Source organism: Oxyura jamaicensis (assembly GCF_011077185.1).
Source record: "Oxyura jamaicensis isolate SHBP4307 breed ruddy duck chromosome 2 unlocalized genomic scaffold, BPBGC_Ojam_1.0 oxy2_random_OJ106575, whole genome shotgun sequence".
Taxonomy (NCBI): Eukaryota; Metazoa; Chordata; class Aves; order Anseriformes; family Anatidae; genus Oxyura; species Oxyura jamaicensis.
This window is the reverse complement of record NW_023303606.1, coordinates 2001-15777: the sequence shown is the minus strand read 5'-3', so window position 1 is coordinate 15777 and position 13777 is coordinate 2001. Positions and strand designations below refer to the sequence as shown.

The 13777-nt window shown below is 40.4% G+C and overlaps 1 long non-coding RNA gene across 4 annotated transcripts in view; it reads right to left on the bottom strand.

Moving 5' to 3' along the window:
* The window catches only part of LOC118157056, a 43755-nt gene extending 30644 nt beyond the window's left edge, over positions 1-13111 (bottom strand). For 3 of the 4 annotated variants that reach the window (XR_004746532.1, XR_004746533.1, XR_004746531.1), the window contains exons 1-3: positions 10826-12742; positions 7822-7824; positions 531-711 (exon numbers count right to left, since the gene is read on the bottom strand). This is a non-coding gene — a long non-coding RNA (uncharacterized LOC118157056). Of the gene's footprint in view, positions 1-530; positions 712-7821; positions 7825-10825; positions 12743-13075 lie in introns of those variants that run through there. The other variant, XR_004746534.1, reaches the window with a different exon arrangement.
* Between the last annotated feature and the right edge of the window lie 666 nt (positions 13112-13777).

Genomic DNA, 13777 nt, shown 5'->3' with positions numbered 1-13777 from the left:
CATGATCAGCAATCAAAGAGCAATCACAGCATTATTCCTCAGCACACTTCCAGTGCATTTCCGATTTATTAATCTTTATTGCTGTGTGATTTTTACAAACTTTCTTACAATTGCTTTCTTAGTGAGATGTTGAAATTTTCAGGTTATTTTTTAGGTTATTACAAATTGTGGAACAAAAGTGTATCTGAAGATATGAGTGAGCAAATACTCAGTTCATTAAAATTCAGTGCAAATTCTTTTCCTTCCTGTATTATTAAAAAATAGCTTATAGGTTAATCCTGACTAACAGATATTAGTTCTGCTTTTTTTTTTTTTTTTTTTTTTTTTTTGCCTTTTTTTTTTTTCTTCAGCTGTATCTTAGAAACCCACTTGCTGCCTGGCTTTAATCCTGTTGTTTAGTAAGGAAGCATGAGTGGTTTTCAGGAAAGAAAAATAAATAGTGATCTTAATCCTGCTATAAGCCATTCAAGCCAAATGCTCCTCAAGTGTCAGCAGTGCACAACATCAAGTCTATAACTTTCTTTTCTTACTTGGATTTTAGAGAGCAGGATCCTACAGTCTTCCCCAGGCTCATTGAGGTCTTGGCAGCATGAAATCCATACTGTCATATGGAAGTGAATAGAGCATAAGCAGGGGATCTTGTTAGATTACTGTCTTGGGAACACTGTCTGAATTTGTACTGCAGGTTTCAATTCTTTTTGCTCAGTCCTGCTTTTGCGGTAATAAATAACACATTTGAACTGCTGTGAGTAGCATATTGTACTACTTAAAATATAAAAAGAGCACTAAATTTAAGCAAAATCCAAGAGCCTAGCATTTTGCTTGAATTAACACAACAGCATAATTCAAATGCTCCTTCCTACCAAGTAACCAAATGCAGCATTTTCATTCTATTTAAAATACAAGTAATAGCACAGTGTTATTGTGTTTTCATAAATAAAAATCTAAGAGTTTTGCTTGTAATAATTTCTGAATGGCTCTGAAAAAAATACAATAAATGATTATTTGGAACATCGTGTTTTAAGTAGACTGACTCAGGACTTTTTTTTTTTTTTTTTTAATCTATCAGTGGAAAATGTGGCTTCCTTTAAAACTGAAGGTTTGTACAAGAAAAATCCAGTTTTTGTTTTCTTTCACAGAAAAAAAAAAAATGTTGACTTAAGTCATTGCATCCCAGTGTGAAATTATTTCATGTGTCAAAATGACTAAGATACTTTGTTTTAGGTTGGCATAATAGAACTTTGTGTCACGTCCCATGGGCATTCCAATACAGTTTCCTCAAGTCATCACTCTCTCCATTGTTCTCTCCCATTAGATGGTCTTTTCTGTGATACCCTTCTGTCCTGCAGCTCTGAATCTCTTCAGAGGATCTGTAGATTAACGCTGGAGTACAAGCCACAGAGAAGAACAAAAGACACTTGAATTACAATATTTGGGCAGCACAGACATCTCAGGTACACTCACGGCATGCAGTTCAAGCTGAGCCTATCCACGCAACAAGAATTTGATTCTAAATGTAAAAGCAGTACATTTTGACATTTCTGAATCAAATTTCTAAGGTCCCAGGCAAGTATTCATGATAACAGCCATTTTTGATTTTTGTACAGAGATTTTTCAAAAAAGGATTTATCTGAAGACGGTAAAATATTGCTTTTAAAATAGAATAATATATTTACCATTAAGTGTAATTTGTCATTTTATATTTAGCATACTTTTTGTCAATATTTCATACGGCATGACTTTTGGTACTCACATACCTCAGGTAATGATTTAAATATTTTTTTTTTTCAGTCAGTTAAAAAACATTGTCCATCTTCAGACATTCATAAATGAAATTGAACCAATCAACTGAAACAGATGGCACTACTAATTCCAATAGAGATAAATTATCACCTATCTTCACGTACTTAGAACTGCTTTAGTGGAAAAATGCAAAAGTTTGTTAAAGAAAACCATTTATTATGCACAAGCAACTTTTCCTGAAATCTATGTGAGTGCATGTACAAGTCAAAAATGCGTCATGGGACATGAAGTTCCTTCATATTCCAAGCACACCAAAATTTAACAAAAAGGAGAACAAGGACAAAAAAACAGTTGGTGACAGATTTGAATGCACTTTTGTATAATGCAAATTCTTGTTGGCTCTGGTAGCTAAACAGCATGTTGGAGTTCAGGATACAGCATAATAAGATATTAAATAGAACAGTTATGAAAAGCCAATTTAAGATTTAAAAAAAAAAAAAAAAAAAGCTTCTTAACAGACATCCATCATGTACCCTGACCTCTGATATTCATTGCACACTGTTGGGCCTACCTGCAAATTTAGTTAGCTAACTGCCTGGGCCTTTTATTTTTTGTAACTAAATAGCCTTGTCTGTGTGAGTACCTAGGAATGGAGTGCCAGTAGGGGCTAGGCTTGCATGCACTTTCCAGACAGCATCTCCCATTGCCAGAGACAGAGTACAAAGAAACATGTCAATTTTTCTTGTAAGTTTTGTCAGTCACGCTTCAATGTAATGGAGGGGATGTCTTCAATTTTATTATGCTCAAGCTCAGTGTCTAATACAAGAATTCCACAGGACCATTTAGCTGCTTTTTTTTATTATTATTATTTTTCACTTTTGAAATGCTAGCTAGTCTCTGTGCTAGGAGATTGTCTGAGATTTGTACTTTTTATATAGGAATGATGTATCAAAGAATCTGAAATAGGCAAGTATTAATGGAAAGCTGTCAGTCTTAACACTGATATTAACCAATATGCTTTGCACTTTCTTACTTTCATAGTTGAGTAACCATTAAGGAAAAAGAAAAAAAAAAAAAAAAAAAAAAGGAATAAAAGAATACAGCCTTTCAGCCCTTAAGGTATTTTTGTTTGTTTGTTTTTGTTTGTTTTATTTTTGTTTTATGTCTGTCATGGGGTTTGGTGATTTTTTTGTCTTTTTTATTATTTTTTTTTGTCTTTTGCATTTTGGCATCAAAAATAGCATGTATTTGGATTCAACAGAGTACTAGTGGTCTTAAGGTGGATAGATAAGCTTACCGTAACCATCACATGCAGAAATAACCATTTTCCTGACAGACAGAAATCTCACTGGAGACAGCTCTTATTTTGTTCTATCTCCATTTGTGATTCACAGAGTAATTCTGTAATCACTTTTAACAATATAATGTTACACTTTAAAATGAATTTATTAATAAGGTAAGTATATGGTAACAACTTTGGCATCATTATTAACATTTTGTTTCTCTAAGAAAATGAATGGCTCTATGTAGGGCTGGAATTTAATAGTTTCATGAGCCCACTGAGGAATGAAAATGACAGGTCCAATGTGTGACAGACTTGCAGGACTTTGCAGTACTTCATGTGTGTGCTTTTCAGTGTAACATATCACCAGCTGTGCCATATCACAGAGCATAAATGTCAGACAAAATCAACAGCAAAAGTTTAATCTCAGAACGTCCACTACCTTCATTACATGCACCATGAATGAAGAGCTTGCAGGACAAACTTAGCATATACAGTGAATATCTGAGTACAATATATCCTGATTTCCCTCATGTTGAGGTAACAAAACTTTTAACTATGTAGAGAACAGATCTTTCTTCCCCTGAAGTGAACTATGGCTGAATGTTTAACCTAAGATTGATTCATTAATATCCTCATGAGGATATTAAACTCCTGAAACTATGGATTAAGTTTCTTCCTCATTTATCCTTAAAATAATTTTTTGATTAAATTTAGCAAAGATTAAAGTATGCAAAACAGGAAAACCTTTTGACACAGCCACTATCAACTGTGGCACGTGTTTAGCACTCATATTTAATGACAGGCAGGAGACTTCTTCATGGTATTACTTCTTTATTCTTTTGTCATCAGTAAGTACTTTTAAAGAAGGTCAGCCATTTGAAATCTGTACAGTATGAACATATGTGAAGAGTGAATCTAGCTTCACAGTCAAACCCGCAAGCAATATGAAAGAGAACGGGGGCTGAGGTGCAACATCCGTCTAACACTAAGCAATATGGGAAATTCGTGGCAACATATATTCTTGTTTGGATTTGTAGGTGAAAAGAGAATAAAAGAGGGTGAAGGGGTACTTAGACCTTTTGTATTTGTGGGGTTTGGGCAAGGAGAGAGAAAACAAAAGGAAAACTAATTCTGGGAAATATTTTAGCTATCAGCACAATACATTCAAGTCATTGCAAGGAATACTGAATGCACACAAAGTTAAAGGATCGGTCTCTGTATCCACTGCACACGAATGGACAGGACCTGACTGCATCAGATCAGCAGGAGATGCTGAATAGGAAAGCCTGGGGGTGTCAAGGACTCACAGTGTTTTATTCAGAATCCAACTGATGCTAATGAAAATAGGAATGGAAGGGACCCAACACAGGATCAGCTCTACTGCTATCTTTTCCAATGGATGGCCATCCTGATCTTAAGATCTTCCATTAATGAGCTTTATCAGCTTCCTGGATGATACAACTCCTTTAATCACTTGTGGTGGTTTTACCGTGCTAGGCAGCTGAACACCACAATAGCTCTCTCACTCCCCCTCCTCAGATGAGGAGGGGAAGAAGTAAAGGAAAGAACAACTCATGGGTTGAGATAAGGATAATTTAATTAAAGAGGAAATATATATATATATATAATTAAGGAAATATTAATTAAACAATTCAACTAAAGGAAAAGGGGAAGAGGGAGGGGGAAAAGGAATAACAAAGCAAACCAAGTAAAGGCTATGTGGAAGTGCAGAGGAAAGAAATTACTCTCTACTTCCCACAAATGAGCGATGCTTGACCACATCCTTGAAGCAGGGCCTCAACGCACGTAGCCGGTGTTCGGGAGGAGGACAGACGTTTTTGCAACGAGAGCCCACCCCTCCCCTCTTCTTCCTTTTTCCACCTTTTATTGCTGAGTGTGACATCAGATGGTATGGAATATCCCTTTGGTTGGTTTAGGTCAGCTGCCCTGGTGATGTTCCTTTCTCATTTTTTTACCCACTCCCTAGGAGGGTCAGAGAAAGTCCTGATGCTGTGCCAGCACTGCTCAGCAGCAGACACAACACTGGTGTGATACCACTGCTGTTCTAGCTACAAGTGCAGAGCGCAGCACTGTATGGGCTGCTGCAGGGAAAGTTAACATCCCAGCCAGACCCCGTACATCACTACAGGAAAATTTACCTGATACCTTACTTAAATCTTCCTTTTTGCAATTGAAATCTATCATTGTCTTCCTGTCTCTGAAGAGGTATAGAGCACATAGGTCTTTTTTAATGTACCTTTTAAAAATCTGAGACAATTACCAACTCTGTGAGGATATGGAAACCAAGTTTGCCTTCATCTTCAAATTGAAAGGTTTATCTTTATTAGGTTGGATCATGTGACTCCCTCTGAGTGCACTTCTCATTTTTTAAATCTAGGATTTAGAAAATTGAAGAATTTGCATATAGACTGTGTTCTGAGGTATTTTGCTTTTCCAGCTAACTTGGAATTGTTTTTATTAGTATGTTATTATATTATTACTATTAATATGAACTGCTTATAAAACTTGTTTCATCCAATACACGTTCTCATTTATGCTGCATTAATTTTTTAGGGAACAATAATATTTTTTCGTGTAAACATCACTAATGATATTGTATTCCAAAGCATTTCTTTTGAATATTTAGTTATGCAAAGTGCCCCAGTGAAAAGAACCACACAGGTAACTCACTAAGAGTGATTAATATAAAACCCAATGCATAAAGCTCTACAACAGCAATCCTTTAGGAAATCTTACAACTAATTATGGAATTAATTTCTATCCCATACATATATTTTCAGGTTTAATTTTATATTAATTGATTTCTCTCTCATAAATATTTTACTTTTTTATGTACTATATCTTTCTAGATTGGTTGTAATATTTGTCCAAATATTCTAACAGAGCTATGCTGACAGAGGAAAAAACAAGTTGGGCAGATGACTTTGAAAGGGCAGTGTTGCAGAGTGATCTGGACTTCATGACTATGCACACAGGTGAAAAACAATGTAAGTTAATTTTTTTCAAAATCTGTGCCAATATAAAATGTGAAAACAATGATGAAATCTAACAGCTACTTAAGGACAGACAATGCTTAAATTCTCCTGTAAGTCTGTGTGATGGAAAATCATTTGTAGAGAGATAATGGACATCCCATTTAACATATTCTATCTATGCCCACTCTAGATTGTGACATTATTGTTATTTTCATTCTCTAAAAGACACAAATTTAAAAAAATAAAAAAAAATAAAAATAAAATAAAATAAAAAAAGCTAAAACTGTGTCCATGCCATTAGAGAGAGAAGCAATTTGTTGCACCTAGCTTTTTAGTAGGACAGTAAGCAAAATTACTGGTCAAGCTGGTTTTGTTATCTGTGTTTCAATGTAATTTAGTTATCTTAGAAAGGCGAAGGGCTGAATCACAGAATCACAGAATCACAGAATAGTCTAGGTTGGAAGAGACCTCCAAGATCACCAAGTCCAACCTCTGACCTAACGCTAACAAATCTTCCACTAAACCATATCCCTAAGCTCTACATCTAAACGTCTTTTAAAGACCTCCAGGGATGGTGACTCCACCACTTCCCTGGGCAGCCTATTCCAGTGACTAACAACCCGTTCAGTAAAGAAGTTCTTCCTAATATCCAACCTAAACCTCCCCTGGCGCAACTTTAGCCCATTCCCCCTTGTCCCGTCACCAGGTACATGGGAGAATAGACCAACCCCCACCTTGCTACAGCCTCCTTTCAGGTACCTGTGGAGTGCAATAAGGTCACCCCTGAGCCTCCTCTTCTCCAGGCTAAACAGTCCCAGCTCCCTCAGCCGCTCCTCGTAAGACTTTTTCTCCAGACCCTTCACCAGCTTTGTAGCCCTTCTCTGGACTCGCTCAAGCACCTCCATGTCCTTCTTGTAGTGAAGGGCCCAAAACTGAACGCAGTACTCGAGGTGTGGCCTCACCAGAGCCGAGTACAGGGGGACAATCACTTCCCTGGACCTGCTGGCCACGCTGTTTCCTATGCAAGCCAGGATGCTGCTGGCCTTCTTGGCCGCCTGAGCACACTGCTGGCTCATATTCAGCCGACTGTCAACCACTACTCCCAGGTCCTTCTCTGCCAGGCAGCTTTCTAACCACACATCTCCCAGCCTGTAGCTCTGTTTGGGGTTGTTGTGCCCCAGGTGCAGGACCCGGCACTTGGCCTTGTTGAACTTCATACCGTTGGCCTCGGCCCATCGGTCCAGCCTATCCAGATCCTCCTGCAGAGCCTTCCTACCCTTGAGCAGATCGACACACGCACCTAACTTGGTGTCTGCAAACTTGCTGAGGGTGTACTCGATCCTCTTGTCCAGATCATCGATGAAGATGTTAAAGAGGATGAAGATGCCCCAGTACCGAGCCCTGGGGGACTCCACTAGTGACTGGAATCCTCTCATTCTCCCCTTCCTAAAAGAAAGTATGGAGATGCCACACCTTCCTGGCAGGGAAAGATTTTCCTCCTGCTTTTCTGAGAAAGCTGTTTCCAAGGAGCTGCATGCACACTTGAGGACCTGTGGACTAAACACAACCAAGGACTAAACACAACCAAGCAGACCCCATTCCTCTGTGCTGTCACTGTGGCTCCTAGTGATGCCACATAACGCCACCAGATTTTTTCAGAAAACAATCTGTGAAACCAAAGATCGTTCACCAAGGCCCATGAACTTAAAATAAATAAATAAATAAATGGAAGATGGGCTTTCTCGGGAAGTATATATATGGCTGAAGGAGAGATGTGTGTGCTCCTCTGGCCTACACATTCTCCACTGGAAAACGTATTTTCCAATAATCCAGAATATGGATTAAGAAAAATACCCTGCAAATTAATATGCTCTGGCTGGGAAGAGGTAGGGAGACTTAATTCAGGCCAATGTGGACATTAGCCCAACTGAAAAAGCAAGTGGAGACTACTGAAAAGAGTTTATCTATTCAAGCCGTGAGTCCCAAATGATGACCAGATTCAACCTGCAGTACAGAATCTGGACAAGGAATCATTTGGGGTGATTTCTTAACTCATAGTTTTCTTTGGCAAAATTCTAATCATGGGTACATTTTCCCTGGCTGAATTTCTCCTGCCTAACGACTCTTTCCAATCTACACTTTCTGACCCTCCAAAGGAATGTACAAAGAGAAGGAAGGAGGGTTTTTTTAATTTAGTGTACAATGCTGAACATTATTACCCTTTTCCTCGTGTTCAAATGCACTTAAGTAATGTTATCCTCACTTTCTTGTTTTTCTCCTGATGTAGGAATAGCAGGAAATGCTCAAGCAGTTTTTAGGTCTTAAATGTAAATAGTTATGCCAGTATATTGGCATCAACCAGTTTTGTAATTTATTTCTCACCAAAGAATTTTCAGCTACTGCCAAGGGAACAAAAAGAAATAAAAATACCAAACCCATTCTCCTTTCATCTCTTTGAATAATATTTATACAAACTGTAGAGAATTGTGTTGTTTAAGGAGTGTCTTAAAATAGGAAAATAAAAATGAAAGGCCAGTTCTGTCTTATCACGAAGTAAGACAATCCACTTGCATAGGCTCTAGTATTTCACCCTCTTAGATGGAAAACACTTCAGTGAACACATCACCAAGTTAACCGTGATGACCACCATCATGGGTACGTGTGAGGTAAAGTCCATGTGCAAGGTGAGAGCAGTTACTTTTGCTCCAAAGCTTTTCATGTGGTCTCTGCAGCTCTCTGCTGCTGGTTTGCTGTAGGGCTTTTATTTTTTTCCTGGAGAGCTTAGGTGACTTGCGGGCTCAGGTCACTAATTCAGAGCAGGCACTAGAAAAGTATCAGCACTGAACAGGTCAGTCTACAGTGCAGAAAAATTATCAGCACAAATAAAAGTAGAGCCAGAGGTCAGAGCCATCCTTTCCGCTATAACATCACTACCATAACTTAATGCAAGGTTTTCACTCATGGATGGATGCTGTAGTGACTCTAAACTAAGAAACTGTTAAATGTAGTGAAAACATATCCTAACACATCAGCCAGATCCTATGCTTATCGATTTGACAGACTTGCACTCTCCAACAAGCTAAACGGCGCTTGCAAAGACTGACTGTATTTTCTAACAAGGTACTCTGGTGAAACAGCTGAGGGTGAAGTTTTAGTTAGCATTCAGATGGAACTGTTGCACACCAACATCAATTTCAAATAGTGTTTAAGAAATAAGATTTGAAGGAACCTTCTCCATTATCACATCCAGTCTATTGACAACCAGCACCCATGTTACAGAATCTCTTCTGTTAGCTGACCATAATCTGCACAAAAAAAAAAAAAAAAAAAAAAAAAAAAGCAGTTAAGTTCTTCTCCTTATACCTCCAAATGAAAGTCACCCTGCCAGTTTGGGGGTTTGCTTTTCTTCTGATTTTCAGACTAAACTTCAGATCAGTTGATATCTGGTTTTGTGCCTGTGTTCTTCTCTTTTAAAATTGACACTTTTTTATTTTTTTTTGCTAAGCCAGCCCCTTTTAAGGTTACCTGTTGAATTAGTGCAATGGCATACACAATAATTTTACGTGTATTAGCTCATGTACCTGAATGAGAAAAAAATAAGAGACCAATACCCTTTTTTCCTGATCAGGGAATGCCACATCCTTATAACTACAGTCCCTGAAATCTTACATGGTATTGCACTACAGAAGCTGATACTGAACTTAACAAATTGCTCTAAGACTGATAGGGATTATTTCCACAATTCAAGTGAAACTTAAACTATTATTTCTCCAAGCTATATGGGAGGATCATGAGCTAGCTTGTACCTACCTAAATGCTTTCTGTTACGCAAGTTTCCTCAGAAAGGTAAGTCACACTGCCCTGAAAGCAAGGTCTATAGGCAATTTCACAGCTGCTTGGGTTGCTACGCAGCAAGAAACAACAAGAGAGTTGTTCTGCCACTCCTTGTTTCACACACATAAAAGACCTTGTATTTCATGGCTGTCAGACAGTAACAAAACGCCCGCGATAAAGGCAAGAGTCTGGTCCGAGCTTTTACAGCTCCGCCAATCCCACAGCTCAGTGGGTTTACTCATTGCCACGGCTGCAGCTGCACCTGGAAGGTTGGCCAGCCTGGCGGCACGGAAAAGAGGAGGCAGAAAATAGGCGAGGGAGTACAGGGGAAAGGGCTAAAGAGAGAAAGATAAAGAGAAAGCTGCCAAGGGAGAGAGGAAAGGTAAAACCAGAGAAAGGGAAAGATTATTTCTGGTGGCTACCAGGGAATAAACAGCATAAACGTGTTTGAAGAGCGTGGCACAATGCATGGGGAATCAGAAACAGGGTTAACGCACACAGGGAAAACAATGGCTCCATTCTGAGAGTGTGAATGTTTACTTAAAGCACTAAACCCTGGCGCTAACATGTTTCTGCCCCTTTTTTTATTTTTTCCTTCACCCAAGGGCCCAGGGCTGCAAGCATGTAGGTGATGGTAGCTGTAGCAGTAGCTGATGGAACTACTTTGATGCCAGGTGTCAGCCAGGACTTTGGGACCCTTCTCTGCAATGTTTATTTCTTCACAGAATCTACAATATCCATTACATAATTTGAGTAAGTAAATGTAATTGTGATACATTTATGCACAGCCTCGATGCACTGCTTTCTACTGGTACCTCTTTTCCAAAAGCAGAGTGGTAGTTGGGGTCATCTTCAAACAATGAAGAAAATTCTAAAGAAAAAATTTCAAGCAATAAGAAATAGTTTTATAATAGGTAAATATTTCAACTATAATAGGTAAACATTTCAACTGCAACAGTAAGGTTACCTTAGCTTTTGTAAGACATACCCTTGTCCTCCACCCCAGCAAATCCAGGGGCTGCCCTGCACGGCTGTACAGCATTACTCAGCTCGAAGAAGGAGTGGCAGCAGAGCTGGGGACAAGGCAGGGTTCCCGTGAGTCACCAAGCCCCTTTCTCAGAGGCCACTAGCTGAGACCACAACTAGCTAGAATACTTGTGCTGACAATTATCATCGCTGAAAGCTAACACCCTCCCTACCCAGAAACCCTCCCTCCCCAGGAAAGTTAAGTTGTTTTAGGAGATAATTTATTTGCTGTTCAATGCTTATCAAGAGAATGTGTACAGATGTTTGTACTTGTAGAAAACAGCAACCTGGTGCATGCTGCACACCATGGAGAGCCCCTTTCCTGAGCTGAAGAAGGGCAGGACTGCTTTTAAGGTTTTAAAAGCAAAGATGAATTTTCTCTTTGTTCTCTGGAGTTTGTGAACTTTGAACTCCTGCTATCTCCAGAGGGAAAACAAAGATCTAACACTCCACGGATCCTCCCATGCAAGCTGGTTTTAGGGTCAGAACAGTTGTGGGAGGAGGAGGGTTTTGTAGCCGCCAGTTTAAAACAGACAAAAGGCAGAAAGAAATTCAACTTCAGGGGATGGTGACATAGCTAGGAGTTGTGTTAGAAACAAGTTGATAGTTTGATACTTATTTCATATCATTTTTGTCAAATATGAATAATAGTAGTTTCCCATGCAAGGGAACTGAGGAACTTCCATAATAATTATTCCTGCTTTGACTTGTTAAACAAGACAAAAAAAAAAGGCCCCAAATATTTTTTGAGGACTGAGAGCCTTTAGAATGTGCAGGGCATTTAGCTCACCCATATGACTGTTATAAGCACCACAAGAACAGATGCCTAAGTTCCAGCAAAATAACCTGTAGAAAAGCTTCTGGTCTTGCTGTGGTTATTGAACTCATTGAAAAAGATGATTCTACTCCTCCTTCCTGTGAAAGCATAAGCTTCTTGAAAATGAAAACAGTGCCAAGAATTTTTCAAAGGAAATAAAATTAGTTTTTTACTCTATCATACCAGCATAAAAAAGGACAAATAATTGTAAATAAGGATATTTGCTAACACCTTACTGGCAGTGCATTGGATAGGCAAGTAAAAGTTATTTCAGAATACCATGGAATTGATTTCCAGCTTAAGACAAATGTCATAAATTAAGGTTCTTCTCTTACACCCATTTCATGTAATGAAATGCTTTCCAGTTATGTTTCATCATCGGGTTAAGAAATGTACAGCTAGAATCAGAGTTTACTTCTAAATCACCAAATTAAAAGCACTGAAATATGAAGGCTCTCCAAGACACATTCTACCTTATTTATCTTAAACATGAATTGCCGAAAGAGAATATCAGTGTTTTGAGCAACATTAGCTGCACCCATTGGCTGTCAAATCTGCACAAAACTACACGTTTGCCCCTAACACCCTGAAGAAGATCCTCAGAGGACCTCAGGGTGCATTCTTGTGCAAACGTACACATTTCTGTGCTGTTACAAATCAATCCATCTAGCACAGTAACTCAGTGACAGAAACAAGAATAAATAAATCCTTGGTATTATGCATTTTGAGCATATTGTTTCTGCCTTTTGTTTTTGTTAAGTATCAAAATGATTTTGATGTAACGGTATTGGGAAACTGCATAGATTGCAATTTTCTTAATAAATACAAATAGATATACACAACTTCAGAATGAACTGTGAGGTGATGCTGTTTTCGCGGTCCCCATGTATATTATAATTGTTGCAACTGACATCGAGGATAACATGCAATTATTTATCACACATTGTTACACCATGTAACTGGGGAACACAGCATAACTGGGAAGGCTCCAATAAGGCACATTGCCTCAGTGAGCATCACTCCTGGTATCACAACCAGCCTCTTCAGTGCAGTCTTAGATTAATTAGGTAAGTAGCACATGTAACAGGATGCATGCAAAGTATATAAGTGTATTTAATTGTTTCGCCACCGTGAAGAATCAGTTATGTCAGCGTCAGCGTCAGTTAATCAGGTGTATCCAGGAAAGATCTCTGCCAGGTAGCAGTAGGAAGGACGTGCTGGAAGCAAATTAAAAAAAAAAAAAAAAAAAAAAAAAAAAAAAAAAAAAAAAGATTACAGGAGAAGGTTGGAAGGCTATGCTAAAACAGATCCTGACTTTGTTTTCCCACGAGTCTCTCTCTCTCCCCCCCCACCCCCAATTACACATTAATTTACCGTTTTCTTGCCACAGGTACTTCGCACGCCTCCTACACGCCCCAACTCGCTTCTCTCGCCGGGTGGGGGGACAAACCCCCGACTTGGAGGGCCGCAGGGGGGAGCCGGCACCCCCCGCCCGGCCGATGCCCACGCAGCCCCCGGGGAGCACCTCCCGACCGCCCCCCCCCAGGACCACCCGACGCCGGGCCGGGCAGAGACGGACCGGACCGGGCCGGGCCGAGAGGTGCCGGGGCGGGGCGACCCGGGCGCCACCTGCCCCCTCCTCGCTGCCTCTCTCCACCCACCCGCGGCTACTTAGGGCGCCCCTCGGCGGGCCACCTCCATTTTACCCCGCCGGGCGGCCGGAGGAGGTGACCCCGCGGCGGAGGGCGGTGGTGGAGGCGGCGGCCATGTCGCGGGGCAGCGGTGCGGTGGCGCGGCTGATGGCGCTGCTGGTGAGTCCGGACCACGACGGGGGTCCTCTCCCTGCCGACCGGGGCAGGGCCAGGGGCTGCGCGGTGCTCGGAGGGACCAAGGGAGGGAAGAAGGAGCGACGAAAACCGACCCCGGTGCCGCGGGGGCTCGGGGCGAGCTCCCCCCGTCGGGGCTTGGCAGCCCTCAGCCGTCTATCGCGGGTTCCCTTCCCCGACTTGTGCTGTTGGGGGAAGGCGATCCCCGGGAGGAGGGAAAAGTAGAGAAGCCCCGTGGAAACGAAGCGGG